This window comes from Lontra canadensis, unplaced genomic scaffold (assembly GCF_010015895.1).
Source record: "Lontra canadensis isolate GAN:19392208 unplaced genomic scaffold, GSC_riverotter_1.0 scaffold29, whole genome shotgun sequence".
Taxonomy (NCBI): Eukaryota; Metazoa; Chordata; class Mammalia; order Carnivora; family Mustelidae; genus Lontra; species Lontra canadensis.
The window spans coordinates 5,786,542-5,801,828 of record NW_022631023.1 but is presented as its reverse complement, the minus strand read 5'-3'; the positions used below and the strand labels follow the sequence as shown (position 1 = coordinate 5,801,828).

Below are 15,287 nucleotides of genomic sequence, written 5' to 3'. Positions count from 1 at the left end.
AATATAAGAGTAATAGTGAGTCCCAGGGATGAACACTTGATCCATAATTATAAGGCTTTTTTACATTTTAATTAAAAAAATTTGCATTCCTTTCTGTGCTTTATTTAGACTATTATAACATGAAAATAACTTCCCTGATTATATGTTACATGATGACAGAAGGAAGTCAGAAAAACATGCTGATTTGCATGGAAAAATCATCCAAGTATCGGAGGCTTTTTGAAGACAACCTACTCAACGGAAAGTTCACATTTGTTTAATAACGAACTGCCTATATTTACAGCTACATAAAGACTGGACTTTTACAAATAATGGATTTGGAAAAATCAAAACTGAGTTTGTCTAATTATTATAAACTTAACTATTCAGTGTGAAAAAAAACCTCTTACTTAGGAATTAAGTAAGAATAAAGTAAAGCAGACTTCAAAGAAATGTGTTTAAAAACTGAAGATGGAAATGAAATTTGATGAAGTGATCCTAGTTTCTCATCAGAGACAAAAAAGATCCCACATAGTCCAAAGTCCTTATAACCGAAGACCAGGGTGGAATAACTTAATTTAATTAAGACCTAGACAGTGGATTTGATTCAAATTGAGTACCGTACAAGGTGAGATTTAAACACAGTAGTTCTTCAGGAATGTTTAGGTCATGAAAGTTTTAGTTCAGTGAATTACTCCTCCAAGCAACTTTCACACACTGTTTCAGAGTCCATGTAGCTAAAATAAATCTTTGGCACTTTGTTCTTGGCACCCTGCTTAATTAACATTCAGTGAAAAATAGATTACTGCATTTTACTTCCACTTTATTTTTAAATTCTTGGTTTAGAGCCTAGGCAGTAGTATTGAACTTGACTGAACTGAGCCATTTGTGTGACAAACAAGGCCGGATGACCATGTCTCTCACACAAGCTCTCTTACATGCGCCCCACAAGATCAGCAATACTTCCTTCCTTCCTGATTGAAGGGCCCTGGGAGAGCTGGCAGCCCACAGTCAAATGCATACTCCCCAAGAACACAAATTTCACAGGAAAGTTGCTCTCTGAGGTCCAGTGAGTCCAGCTCCGAGATCGCTCAGGACAGCCGCTGCACGTAGCTTCTCACATAGCCCTGAGCCACAGTAATTTAGAAAGAGTGATTCCAACATATGCAAACTTTTTTTGTTGTTGTTTGTTTTTTTTTTTAAAGATTTTATTTATTTACTTGTTAGAGAGAGAGAGAGAGAGCATGAGCACAGGCAGACAGAGAGGTAGGCAGAGGCAGAGGGAGAAGCAGGCTCCCCGCCGAGCAAGGAGCCTGATGTGGGACTCGATCCCAGGACGCTGGGATCATGACCTGAGCCGAAGGCAGCCGCCTAACCAACTGAGCCACCCAGGCGTCCCTGTTTGTTTTTTTTTTTTTGTTAAGTAATTTCTCTACGCCCAACATGGGGCTCGAACTCACAACCCTGAGATCAAGAGTAGCACGCTCCACTGACTGAGGCAGCCTGGCGCCCTTGCACACGGACTTTGGATACTGTTGATAAGCAAGCCCTGAGTTATCTGAAGTGAGAATTTAAAATGGAGACAATATGAAATCAAACAAGAAGGACCCCAAACGTGGGCCCTCCAGAAGGCTGGCTTTAGTTAGACGCCAGACGGCTCCGCGCCCCCTACAATGTCACTGCACTAAGGCACAGTAATGCCACCAGGGGATGTTGGATCAACGCACTTGAAACAAAGGAACTCAGCTCCCAGGGGCTTTACAAGGGTTACTTTCTTTTCACTTAATACCCTCAATTCTTCTGTTTTATCAAAAAAGCAAAAGAGAAATTAGCTGCCATCAGACCCTTCCCAAAAGGGATCTAATGTCCTCTCTACTAAGTTTTTTGGTTTTTTTCCGTAAATCAGTTTCTGCCTCTTTCTGCCTTGGCTTGACTCTCAAACTTTCTCCTTGTCTCATGGAATGCAGGAGGCGGTTCACCATCTCCCCACGACAGAAATCTTAGCCCCAATAATCCTACTAACATTAGTACTGTTCTTAATCTTTCACAAGTGTTTTTACTTCCCACAAGCTGCGTTCACATCAGCTACTCCTGGCCATGTGAAGGGGACAGGTTCAGACCACGTGAAGAGGACACGCTCAGACGGGTGAAACAGTTGTTCATGTTTTCCCCCTTCAAGGTCAGGAATTTTTTCATTAAGCATCACAACAGCAAACACCACACATCCTAAGGCAAAGAATCAATCTTTCCAGACCCATTCTGCTGTGTAACAGTGGACAGAGGCACAGGCAAAGATCCTCACTTTTGAACATTTGCAAATGCTTAAGAAGAGACCAAGATGTTGGTGTACGAGATTCCAAAGATCCAAAAATGTTGCCCTTTGGCCCTCATAGCCTTGCCTGTCCTTGTCCCTGGGAGGAGTTCTTCCTCACCCCTCCTTGCTCATGACTTTAGCTCCAAACTTCCTCCCCCCATCCATCCTGATAAATCCACATCACTGCGAGAAGCTGATCTGTGAGAAGAATTTTTGACCAGTTGTTCTTGGCTGACTTCCCCTTCTAAAGCCTTATAAAAATTCCCTCCTCCTTCCTTGTAACACACCTCTGAGAAAGCCATCCCAGTATCATAGGATACAGGCTTAATTCAAGACTGTGTTTCATTTACAGTCACAAATTGTTCAATAGCTACAGGAGTGGGAGTGTGACAATCGAAGGTGACAATATGAAGGAATACCAGCGTGGGTTCAAACCTGAGTCTGTCAATTAGTTAAGTGACCTTGGCCATCTACACAACGTGATAACAGCACTGATTCCATGGGGTTATTATAGGGAGAAATGAGACAGTGTTTGTAAATACCCATCACGGTACCTGTCACGTAGTTTGCAATCAACGAATACTAGTTCCCTCTTGGACAAGTAATTCTGGGACAAATGCTGGGACTCTCCAGCGCACTGCCTGTGTCTTTATGTGAGAGATGCAAACACGAGTCAGTCTATTTCCCCATCGACTATTTTGCTGGGAACAATTGCTTGACTAATGCCGTTTGACTGAAAGCTCCCCGAAGACAGAGGCGGTCTTGTTTCTGGTGTAACTTCAGGCCCAGCAGAGTGCCGCCGCACGATCCGTACTTGGAAATGCTTGAATAATGATCACCGCCATCCCCGCGGTAGGCTCTGTGCCAGCACAGAGGTAAGAGCTCACATACGGTAGATTACTTCATCATGAGGACAGTCCTGTGTGATGGGTACTAGTAACCCTGTCTTACAGATGAGTGCACTGAGGCTCAGAAATAACCTGTCCAAGGTCACAAAGCTAGAGTTGGGAGAACGGAGTTTTGAATCCAGGTCTGTAGGCCTTGAAAGTTTTTTCACTTACGCCATGCTACGTGACCCCAAATGGACATCATTTCACCCAACTTATGTATCACTGTAACCTTAAAATGTTCCATTATTTCAAACCCTGTGACAGGCCTATGGGAAAAACTCGCTATTCAGCTTTTCCTGTTTTACCTATAGTGTTGAGTCCCAAATCTGAGACTTTATTGAAAATTATCACTCATCCCGTAATCTTTCAGATTAATCAGTGCAACTCACTTAGAATCTGACATGACAGGAACAGGGAGATGATGAATGGAAGGTTAGGATGCTGGAATATTTTTTTCCATTTTTGGATTAGAATGTTGAGGTTTGACGATGTGCTTATACTCCATCTACATTTAAAAAAAAAATATAGTCCCTCTGAATCACATGCTTCCAGAGGGCTAAAATGAGTTTTGATGCCCCATGTCTCATGTAGCAGAGAGCTAGCCATCCTGGTCTCTCTGTTTAATAAACACTGATATCACAGGGAAAAAAAAGGAAAAAATTCTAATGGAAATCCACTGGAGCCAAATAAGCCTTAATAACGCTAAACCACCTCACTCTTAAAACAATTCTACCAGATTAAAATGTACTCTAATGGAAGGCTTTATACGTTTAGCTGTAAAAAAGAAGGTGCATCTGAAGAATTACTGCCCTCCTCATTTACAACTGAAAGAACCATAAGCCTCTGTTAAGGGCTGAATTGTCCCACTGCGCAGAATCGCCTGTGAGTCTCTATTTTGCAAGGTCTCTATGGCTTGGAGACTAAATTGTAGCTCCTTTAACACGCTTGAAAAAATAATCTCATACAATTAAAAATGTCCCAATGAGAAGATGCCATATTAGCAAAATTGTCTATTAATATTTCCTGCTCATTAATGCAATAGGTATAGTTTTCATGGGATGCAAAATGTGGTCTTATTATAGAGAAATCTTTTTGTGTGTGTGTGGGATGGGTGGATAGAAAATTCTTTATTGTCACCAATTATCTAGTGGATGTACTGTCAGTTTTCTTTTAAAGATTATTTATTTGACAGAGAGAGAGAGCAAGTGAGCACATAAGCAGGGGGTGTGGCAGGCAGAGGCAGAGGGAAAGGGAGAAGCAGGCTCCCCGAGGAGAAGGGAACCCGACACAGGGCTCGATCCCAGGACCCCAGGACCATGATCTGAGCTGAAGGCAGATGCCTAACCAACTGAGCCACCCAGGTGCCCCTTTAATACATTCCTATAGTACATGGTATGAGGCACAGTCAGTCTACTATTGGTCACTATTATAACCTAATCTATTTCTCTGATAAAAAACATTAAGTAACTTTGGATTAATTACTGGGTTCATTGATCTATACTTCCTCATAATTAAAAGGACACAAATACTTTATGTAGTAAGAGGGACTTTGCATTGATAAGGTGAAGGGCCCTGAGGTCAGGAGATTACCTACGTGGGCCTGATGTAAACACAAACTATGATTTCAATCCATATCTGTAAGATGTTTTAGAATTTACTAAACTTAAAAGTTGTCATAAATGCTTTACATAGTGCTATGTTCTTTTGAGACAGAGTGTTTCCAACCTAGTGAAGCCACAATGTGGAATTTACTAGGACTTATTAATTTCAGTGTTATTAATATCAGCTTTTAGGTAAACTTATGTACTTCCTTCTGCCATAATAAATAGAAAGATAACGGTTCTTAGTATTAATAGTAGTCTTAGACAAAAACACATCATAAGAAAAATGGGGACCAGATGGTTTCATATTAAGCATTTCAGTAGCAATGGTACCAGCACCTGAATGAGTTTATTAGGTGATTCACCAACATTTAAATGATAATTTTTAATGCATCCAGTGGGTCAACATAGTTGCCATACTGACAGCACATACTTCATCAGAAAACTAAATCATAAGCCATTTGCATACAATTTTTTAAACCTCTTTTATTGCATATATAGAAATACAGTATGCAAATGACATGTGATAAACTGCACATATTTGAAGTGTCCTATTTGATCGTTATAGACACGCGCATATACTTGGGAGATGAACACCAACATCCAAAGAGTCGACACGTCCACTGTCTCCAGAAGTTTCCCTCGGCCCCCGTGTCATTCCTCTCCCCTGATGCTCCCTGCTCCCCACCTTTACCTCAGACAACCACTGACTATATTTTGTCCCCTTATGTTTGCATTTCCCACAGTTTTATATGAATGGAATCATACAGTCTGCACTTCTATTTGGTTTGCATTCTTTAACTTGGCATCATTATTTTGAGATTCATCCAAGTTACTAGGTATATCAAGAGTTGATTCTTTTTTTTTAAGTGCTGAGTACTATCCGATTGTGTGACTTATACCACAATTTGTTTGCTCATCACCTGATGATGGACCTTTCTGCTCTCTTCATTGTTTGCCTATTACAAATAAAATTGCTATGAACATTGATACACAAGTCTTACATATGGACATAGGATTTCTTTCCTTTGAGGTGAACACCCAGAATGGAATGACTGGAGCATATGGTAGGTGTACGTTTAACTTCTTAAGAAACTGCCAAACTGTTTTCCAAAGAGGCTGTACCATTTTGCATTCCCATCAGCAGTGTCAGAATTCCCGCTGTTCCACATCGCTGCTGACACTTGATATGGTCACTCATTTTAAAAACCTAATAGGTCTGTTTAGTGATATCCCATGTGATTTTCATTTTCATTTCCCAAGTGACTAATAATATTGAACATCTTTTCATGAGCTTATTTCCCATCCTAATATCTTCCTTTTTTCAGGGATGGATGGAATGTCTGTTCAAATCTTTTGTCTGTTTTTCGATTGTGTTGCTTGTTTTTTTACGGTTGACTTTTCGGAGCTCTTTTATAATCTGATCATTAAGTCTTTTATTAGATGTACATTTGCAAATACTTTCTCTCAAACTGTGGCTTGTGTTTTCATTCCCTTAAAAGTTTCTGAAGATGTTTTTAATTTTGATGAAGCCCAATTGCCAATTTGTTCTTTCATGAATGATCCTTCTGGTGTTACAGCTAAGAAATTTTTACATAACTGGAGGGCACAAAGATTTTCTCCCAGAAATTTTATAGTTTTGCTTTACTTTGATCCATCTTGAGTTAATTATGATGGATCAGAAATTGATGAAAGTTCATATTTTTTAAATAAGGATATCAATTGTTCTAGCACCATTTCTTGAAAAGACCAGCCCTTTCCCACTGAACTGCGTCTGCATCTTTATAACTGAGATGTCTGTACAAGGGTCTATTTCTGTGCTCTCTCTTCTGCTCTGCTCCTTTACACCAATACAACACTGTTCTGGTTGCTGCAGCTTTATAATTAATCTTGAAATGTGAGAGCATTTGTCCTCCAACTCTGTCCTTTGTTCTCCAAGTTGTCTGGCTATTTTATTCAGGTCCTCTGAGTTTCCATGGGGATGTTAGAATCAGCTTGTCAATTGGGATTGTCAAATGGGATTGCCACTGGGATCATGTTGATAGATAAATTCACAGAGAACAAATAACTTGACAAAATTGAGTCTTCTATCCATGGTCAAGCCATACCTCTGGCTTATTAGGCCATCTTTGGTTCCTCTCAGCAATGTTTTGTTGTTTTTGGTACATAGATCTCTTACATCTTTTTTTTCAGATTTATCCCTAAATATTTCATATTTTTAAAAAGATTTTTATTTACTTATTTGAGAGAGAGAGAGCAAGCATGAGTGGGGAGGAGAAGCAGACACCCACTGAATGGGGAGCCCCTTGTGGGGCTCAATCTCAGGACCTTGAGATCATAACGTGAGCTGAAGGCAGAGGCTTAACCAACCGAGCCACCCAGGTGCCCCAATATTTCATATTTTGGATGATAGCTGCTATTATACTGGTATTGTTAAGTAGTATTATCTTTTAATTTCAATTTCCAATTATTTGCTGCTAGTACACAGAAATACAATTGATATTTGCATATTGATGTTGCATCGTGTAACCTTTTTTATTGGTTCTAGTAGCTTTTTTTTTTTTAAAGATTTTATTTATTTATTTGACAGACAGAGATCACAAGTAGGCAGAGAGGCAGGCAGAGAGAGAGAAGAGGAAGCAGGCTCCCCGCTGAGCAGAGAGCCCGATGTGGGGCTCGATCCCAGGACACTGGGGTCATGACCTGAGCTGAAGGCAGAGGCTTTAACCCACTGAGCCACCCAGTCGCCCCTCTAGTAGCTTTTTTTTTTTTTTATAGATTCTATCACAGATAATGACGTTTTCTGTAAATAGAGTTGAATTCTCCTTTCCTAACATGGATCCTTTTATTTCTTTTTCTTGCCTGATTAGTTGGCCAGAATCTCCAGTAAAATGTTGGTTACAAGTGTTGGTAAGAGTTGATGTCCTTGTCTTGTTTTGGATCTGAGAAGGAAAGTGTCCCATATTTCACCATTAAGTGTGATGTTACTGTAGGTTTTCCTTTACCAGACTGAGGAAGTTCCCTTCTGTTCATTATTTATCTAGGGAAGTAAGGCACATCTTGAGGGGAAAAATGGGAAGGGAGAAGTTATCAGGAGAGAGAGGGGGAAGAGATAAAGGGGAGAAGCAAAATCAGGGAATGAGAGAAGTCCATTTGGGGCTCCTGCTGAAAGCCTAGGGAATATCTACCTGGAAACCCTTTTTCCACCCAGGCTCAGGCAGTGGACATCTGCCTTGTACAGTACAAGCAGGAACTATATGTTAGAACAAAGAAGTTGTGCTTTAATTTCCCAAACCAGTTCTATTCCTGAATCCTTCTCTTAAGAATCACTTCAAGCTCGTTAGATTCCGTTGGTACGGTATTGGCTTAGGAAAAGGTGGTCAGGCACATCTGGAAGACCGGAAGTCCACTTCACTGGTTATCAGGACCCTTCCTGTTGTCATGATAATGATCACCTGACTGTGGACATTCATTCAGGGGGGAAACCATCAGGTGATTCTTCCACATTGTTACTTTTCCACCCTAGGGAGTACTGGAGCATTCCAGTGCCTCCAGTGATGAATAAGGGGTCATCACATACCATTCTGAGGCTGTCTTTGGAATGTACTCAGTGTGGACGGTAGTTTCTAAGATGGCTCCCACTGATTCCCACTTCCTGATATTCATGTCCTTGTGTAATCCCCTCCCCTTGAGTGTGACTCAGATGTCCTGCCCTCCCGCCCTCTTTCTTTCCTTTTCCCTCCCTCCTTCCTTCCAATTTTATTTATTGGAGAGAGGAGAGAAAGAGAGAAAACATGAGCAGGGGGAGGGGCAGAGGGAGAGGGAGAAGCAGACTCCCTGCTGAGCAGGGACACTGAGGTGGGGCTCAATTCCAGGACCCTGGGATCACGATGTGAGCCGAAGGCAGCTGCTTAACCAACTGAGCCACCCAGGCACCTCAAAGAACATTTATTTAGTATCTACCAGGCACTGGCGTTATGAAGAAAGCAGACCTCTGCCTTCAAGATTTTAAAAATAAGTAGCTAGTAATTATGTTATTAGTGCTTACTATAGAGTGAGACTAGTTTTTGATATACCAGTTTATGGTGTTGTATAGTTCAGATTCTGGCAACATTTATATTTTGAACACTGACTAGTGTTTACAGTATAAAGTGTCTGTTTGATTACCGTTGAAGCATAATTGCACTGTTTCTATCATAACAGGGCTTACAGTGGTTTCTTTGTTGTTATGACTCATGAATAAAACCCACAATTAAAAACACCATTTAAATTGAAAAACTGTAATCCAGCTGATGATATGCTTTTCTGGAATGCACTGCGAAAAGGGATGGCTGCCCAGCAGAACAATACATTCATATATCATGTTTGTTTAGGTACAGAATTAGAAAGAAGAATGTTTGGGGCGCCTGGATGGCTCAGTCGGTTAAGTCTCTGCCTTCAGCTCAGGTCATGATCTCAGGGTCCTGGGATCAAGCCCTGCATCAGGCTCTCCACTCAGCAGGGAGCCTGCTTCCTTCTCTCTCTCTGCCTGCCTCTCTGCCTACTTGTGATTTTTCTCTCTGTTAAATAAATAAATAAAATCTTAAAAAAAAAGAAGAATGTTCAAGATCAAGATATACATTTGAATCATTCTGAAACTATACTTTTGTGTCATTGCCTTCAATTCTGCTTTTTCACAAAAGCAGACCAAAAAATATGCTAAAATGTTTTAAAATGAATACGTACATACCTGCTGTCCTTTATCAAACGTTCCTAAGATGTATGAAGATCAACTATATGTTCTGAGCTGAGGGTTCTTCACACTGTAGTATTTATGAGGTTTCCAGGGCAATATTTTTTGACATGTTTTGGTCTCTTTTTAAGGAAAGAATATATTTTAAAAAACCTAGAATATTACGAAAGGAAAATGTCAAGATCTCACAAATGAACATTTATATAGAAGAATGTTAAACATTTTTAATCAGTATTAATTTATATACACTCATTTGTTTATGGATTGCTGTATACTTCAACACTGCTGTTTCCTTTCCCACTTTATTTTTCCCTATAGCACATCTCATATGATATAATACATATTATAGTTATTTAGCTTATCTCCTGCCTGACTGCCCCACTGAATTGTGTGTTTCATGACTGCAGCCTTTTGACTGTTTTGTCTACTGCTCAGTGCCCAGAAGAGTTCCCAGGAAATAGTAGGTGTTCAATAAACATTGATTAAATAAATTAATGGTCAGGCTGCTTCTATGCTTAATTCCTATCTCCGTATCTATTACTCCTGACAAAGTTTTCATGACTCCTGACCCAACTTAAGATGCCCTAAGTACCCTAAGTAAATGCTTTCCCAACATGATAAACAAATATACATCTCAAACTTAAAAGCTAGCTTCATGCTTAATAGTAAAACATTAACTGATGTTGCTAAGAGGATTAAGATAAAGATGCCCACTATTACTTCTGTTAGTGAATACTGTTTTGGAGGTGCTAGACAATGAAATTAGATGTGAGAAAGAAATAAGAGGAATAAACACTTGAAAAGAAATGGCAAATTATTATCATGTGCAGATGGCATGATTGTATATTTACACAACCCTATAAAACACTGTAACATAAAGAGCATTCAATAAAAACTACAGTTTTATAGTTATTAAGTGGACATAAAAATCAATCTTTTCTGTATGCAAATGAAAATGACTCAGAAAATAGATAAAAATATCCTACTTACTGTATCAGCTAAGAATCTGAAAGTATCTGATACAGGTTTAATACAAATAATATAGAGAAAACTTTAAAACCACTGAAAGAAATAAAAGATTTATATAAGTAGAAAGACGTATGGTATTCTTACATAAGGACCCAGATGATAAAGTTGTAAATTCTCCCTACTTTAATTTACATAATCAAAATACTCATAAAATGCCAAGAGTAATTTTTTTGAAATTTGACAAAATGACACTACATTCTTATGGAAAAATAAATATGGGAGAGTCCAAAGGATTTTGAACAAGAATGACTGGGAGGGATGACCTCTGTCAGACGCAGAGACCGAAGCGCAGATACTAAAACAGCCTGTTTGTAGTGCTTGAAGAGACAGAGCCATGTGCCAGAATAGAGTTCCGAGACAGAAGCACATATGTAGTGAAATCTAATGTAAGATAAAGGTGGAGAAAAGAGGACATTTAATAAATGATGGGAGGGGGGGATAGGCCAGACATCTGGAAACCAAACCAAAAGCAAATTCTTATTGCGTTCCTTACACTAAAGTAAGTATCAGATGGAGTGAAAATGTAAATGTTAGAAACAAATAAACCATCAAAGGATGTAATAAAAGCAGCTGCACAGAACCTTAAAGCTTCTGTACAACAACAACAACAACAAAATCAAAGTTGGAAGGCACATGAGAAAATGGGAAAACTATTTTCAAGACATATGACAAAGAGCTAATTTCCTTAATTTACAAAGAAGTGTAATAATAATGCCTTAGTAAAATGGGAAAAGTATATGAACACATTACAGAACAAGCACAATATGGAAACACAGACACCCAAGGAATATATAAAAAGATGTTCAATTAATTAATGAAATGCAATGAAAACTATTAGATTCCAGTTTGATTCATCAGAATGGCAAAAATTAAAGGGTTGGATAATATATCATTATGACTATGATTAATAACAATACTGCTAATGCACAGTGTAAAACATAAAAGAATGAGATGCATCTCTGCATGTACGGTATGTAAAAAACCCTAAGAGATGTTCATTTCTTTTCTTTATAGAGATTTACTTATTTTAGAGAAAGAGAGAGACAGAGTGAGGAGGGTTCAGGCAGAGGGAGAAGAGCAGACTCCATGCAGAGAGCAGAGTCCAACACGGGGCTTGATCCCAGGACCCTGAGATCATGACCTGAGCTGAAACTAAGAGCTGGACGCTTAACTGACTGCGCCACCCAGGCGCCCTGAGATGTTCATTTTCTAATCAGTATCTGCAGGTTGCCCATCACCTGCCATGAAAGGAGTTAAAATCCTGTTTTTAAGATATAAGACTTGCATTTGGTACCATGTAGGGCTGAATAAGGCAACTAGGCCAGCCTAAGGATGTCCTAATCCCCAGAACCTGTGAATCCCTAGACCTTGTGGCCAGAACTTTTTGTATAGTAAAAAGGACTTTGCAGTGATCAGATGAAGGGCCTTGAGGTGGGGAGATTACCCATGTGGGCCTGATGTAAACACAAGGGCCTACGGGGGTGGGGACCCCGAAAGAGCTGGTCAGAAGATGCAGTATGATGTAGGAAGCAGAGTCAGAAAAAAAAAACACTTTGCTGCGGGCTTTGAAGACAGAGGAAGGGGTCGCAGGCCACCTACAGGCTTCTCTAGAAGCTGGAAAAGGCCAGGGAATGGATTCACCGCTGGAGCCTCCAGAAGGAACCACCCCTGCTGACACCTTAATTTTGGCCCCATAAGACTCATTTCAGACTTCTGATCCCCAGAACTGTAAGAGAATAGATTTGTGTTGTTTTAAGCCACTCAGTTTATGTTTGTTACAGCAGACATAGGAGACTAATACAGATTATCTGCAAAAACATCATGAACCAAAATGGGACTAAGAGCAGGCTATTAGAATATAAATCAAATGCACTATTACAAATTTCAAAAAGTCAGAGAGAAGGGGGAGTTCAAAGGTTTTCAGAAAGTAACTTAATGCTCCCCAAAACCTTCTTGCCTAAGCTTGCCCAGGTTACATCCAGGAAAAACATAACCAACTCTTTGGAATTGGTGGGATTGCTGGTTTTGGAAAAACGAATTGGAGAAGACAGCAGACTCTCACCAGCATTCAGGATGGACATTTTGAAAAAGCAAGAGGGCTGACCCTTGTGCAGAGGCTTTGGTGCAGGTGGGCCTGGAGGCTGAGAAAGCAAAAATGTATGGGGGTGGGGAGGGGAGTCGGGGGAGATGGTGGAGAAGACATGGAAAGAGGCTGAAAGCCAGCTGGCAAGGTCGGGAAATTAACTACACAGCGCAAAGAAGTGAATTGAGGAAATATATTTAGAATTATGGAGGCCAAGTTTATTTCCACCTGCAAGAGTTTTACTTACATGGAAAAAAAAAAAAACAAAACTTACACCCCTGAGTTGAATAAGAATAGTGGGTTAAAAATACATACACACGGACAGAAACAGTTATAGATCTATGTGTACATGTGTATGTATTTTTCCTAACTCTGCTCCCTGAGGGCCTCAAAGCAATGGTCCCCCAGTAACAATGAGCACACTGAGCACCAAACTCTACTAAAACAGCATTCTCCATTAAGAAGAATCAGGTTCCTAGGAGGGATGTGTAACTCCAGGCCTATAAGGGAAGTCCAAGAGAAGGCTGATATGTGTCAAAGGACACAGAAGCCAGCTTAACAAAGTTCTCACTGGTCAAATATAGGACAATTTGAGCATCAAAATAAATGAAGATACAAGATGACGACCTACTAAAATAAAGTAGGAATCTGGGAGTCCATCCTGATATAATGAATAACTAAATGGATGAGGAAAGAAGAGAAAGCTCTTCCTTATGGTAGGATGACAACTAACAAGCGAACAAGGAGTGGTGGGAATAGAGACGACAACTTGACAACTGTCACAGAGATAACTGAGATAGGCAGGAGTTGGATGTTAAAGGCCAATGTTTAACAATGGATGTTAAAGGCCAGTAAATGTCAGATTGATAAGGAAAAGAATTTGGCATCCTACTAATCAAAGAGAAAGGGAAAGATGGTGACCTTGTAGAGAAACCTGCCAGATACCACTCTGACCTGGTCATCAAGGTTCATACCCCTGTGATGGGACAGGTAGACAGCACATACCTCCCCATGCCTGAGAAGGGCACAGGGTCATTTTAGTGGTCTTCCTGCCAGGAACATGGCCACAGTCAGGTCATGAGAAATCAGCAGCCAGATCCAGGTTGAGGGTCTTCCTATAGTACAAAGGAAGGTCTGAGCCCTTTTTAACAAACCTCTTTAACACAGACACTTTGACACAAAATTAAGCAGAGTATTAAATGAATAGAAAAGCTCTTCCTGTAGCTTATAAAAATAGTATCATACCTATCTTAAGGGCTTTCAAAAACACTATTTCAAGCATTACACCCACTTTTAAGATTATGTGTTCTAACTTTTTGCTTCAGAAATTTGGTCATTCTAATATTGAAGAAGGGAAGTTTAAGAATTAACACTGCTTATTGCACTACTGGGTATTTACCCTAAAGACACAAATGTAGTGATCTGAAGGGGTGCGTGCACCCTAATGTTTATAGCAGCAATGTCCACAATAACCACACTATGAAAAGAGCCTAAATGTCCATCAACAGATGAATGGATAAAGACGTGTCTCTCTCTCTCTCTCTCTCTCTCTCACACACACACACAAACACACACACACACACGAATATTACACAGCCATCAAAAATGAAATCTTGTCATTTGCAGTGAGGTGGATGGAACTAGAGGGTATTATGCTAAGCAAAATAAGTCAATCAGAGAAAGACAAGTATCATATGATCTCACTGACATGAGGAATTTGAGAAACAAGACAGAGGATCATAGGGGAAGAGAGGGAAAAATGAAACAAGATGAAACCAGAGAGGGAGACAAACCATAAGAGACTCTTAATCTCAGGAAGCAAACTGAGGGTTGCTGGAGGCAAAGGGAGTGTGGGAGGGATGGGGTGGCTGGTTGATGGACATTGGAGGGCATGTGCTATGGTAAGTACTATGAATTGTTAAGACTGATGAATCACAGACCTGTACCCCTAAAACAAATAATATATGTTAATTTAAAAAAAGAATGAATACTGCTTAAGAGGAAAGGGAGTTTGCTATAAAAGGAAAAAAAAAAGGCACATGTAGCCAGATGCGTGAGTTAGTGTCAGCTCTTCCAGCACAGCAAACTGTTTGGCCTCAAACTGTTCAACGTCTGAAGTTAGTTAATTGTGCCCAGTAACTTCTAAAGGCTGTCCAGCACAAAAATCCATGAATTAACTATACCTATATATACATATATCAAAGTTCAAGTTTTATTTGATAATATGAAAATGTGCCATGTTCTATGTTAGGGTGGTTAGAGCCATGTGATGTAGGTTTGGTCATTTAACAACTTGATATATTTTACTTATTTTCAACAAAAACCTTGAATTCATCACCAGACTGAGTTTTCCAAAGAACTGCCTTGAGGATGAGAAAGGAGAAACTGTGCCTCTCTACTTCTGCCAAGTGGAGGCAAGTGCAACATACCACGTGACTCTCACAAAAATTGAATGAGTTTAGGGCTAAATTTCTAGAAGTGTGCATTTCAGCTCCCCCTCCTGGCCACTGCCACATTTCTTTCTAATTTTCAGTGCTAACCGGATTAAAAAAAAAAAAAATATATATATATATATATACACATATATAAAATGTAGGGTATTTTAGTACAATTTATTAGAATAAAATTCTAGGAAAAAATATCAAGTCAAAAAATATAT

At 39.7% G+C, this 15,287-nt stretch overlaps 1 protein-coding gene across 5 annotated transcripts in view; it reads right to left on the bottom strand.

Moving 5' to 3' along the window:
* LCA5L (lebercilin LCA5 like) overlaps positions 1–15,287 on the bottom strand; it is a 38,503-nt gene that overhangs the window by 19,438 nt on the left and 3,778 nt on the right. For 2 of the 5 annotated variants that reach the window (XM_032865308.1, XM_032865309.1), the window contains exon 2: positions 9,514–9,638. The gene's annotated coding sequence lies outside the window, so the exon portion shown is untranslated. Of the gene's footprint in view, positions 1–9,513; positions 9,667–12,607; positions 12,687–15,287 lie in introns of those variants that run through there. The other 3 variants (XM_032865306.1, XM_032865310.1, XM_032865307.1) reach the window with 2 other exon arrangements.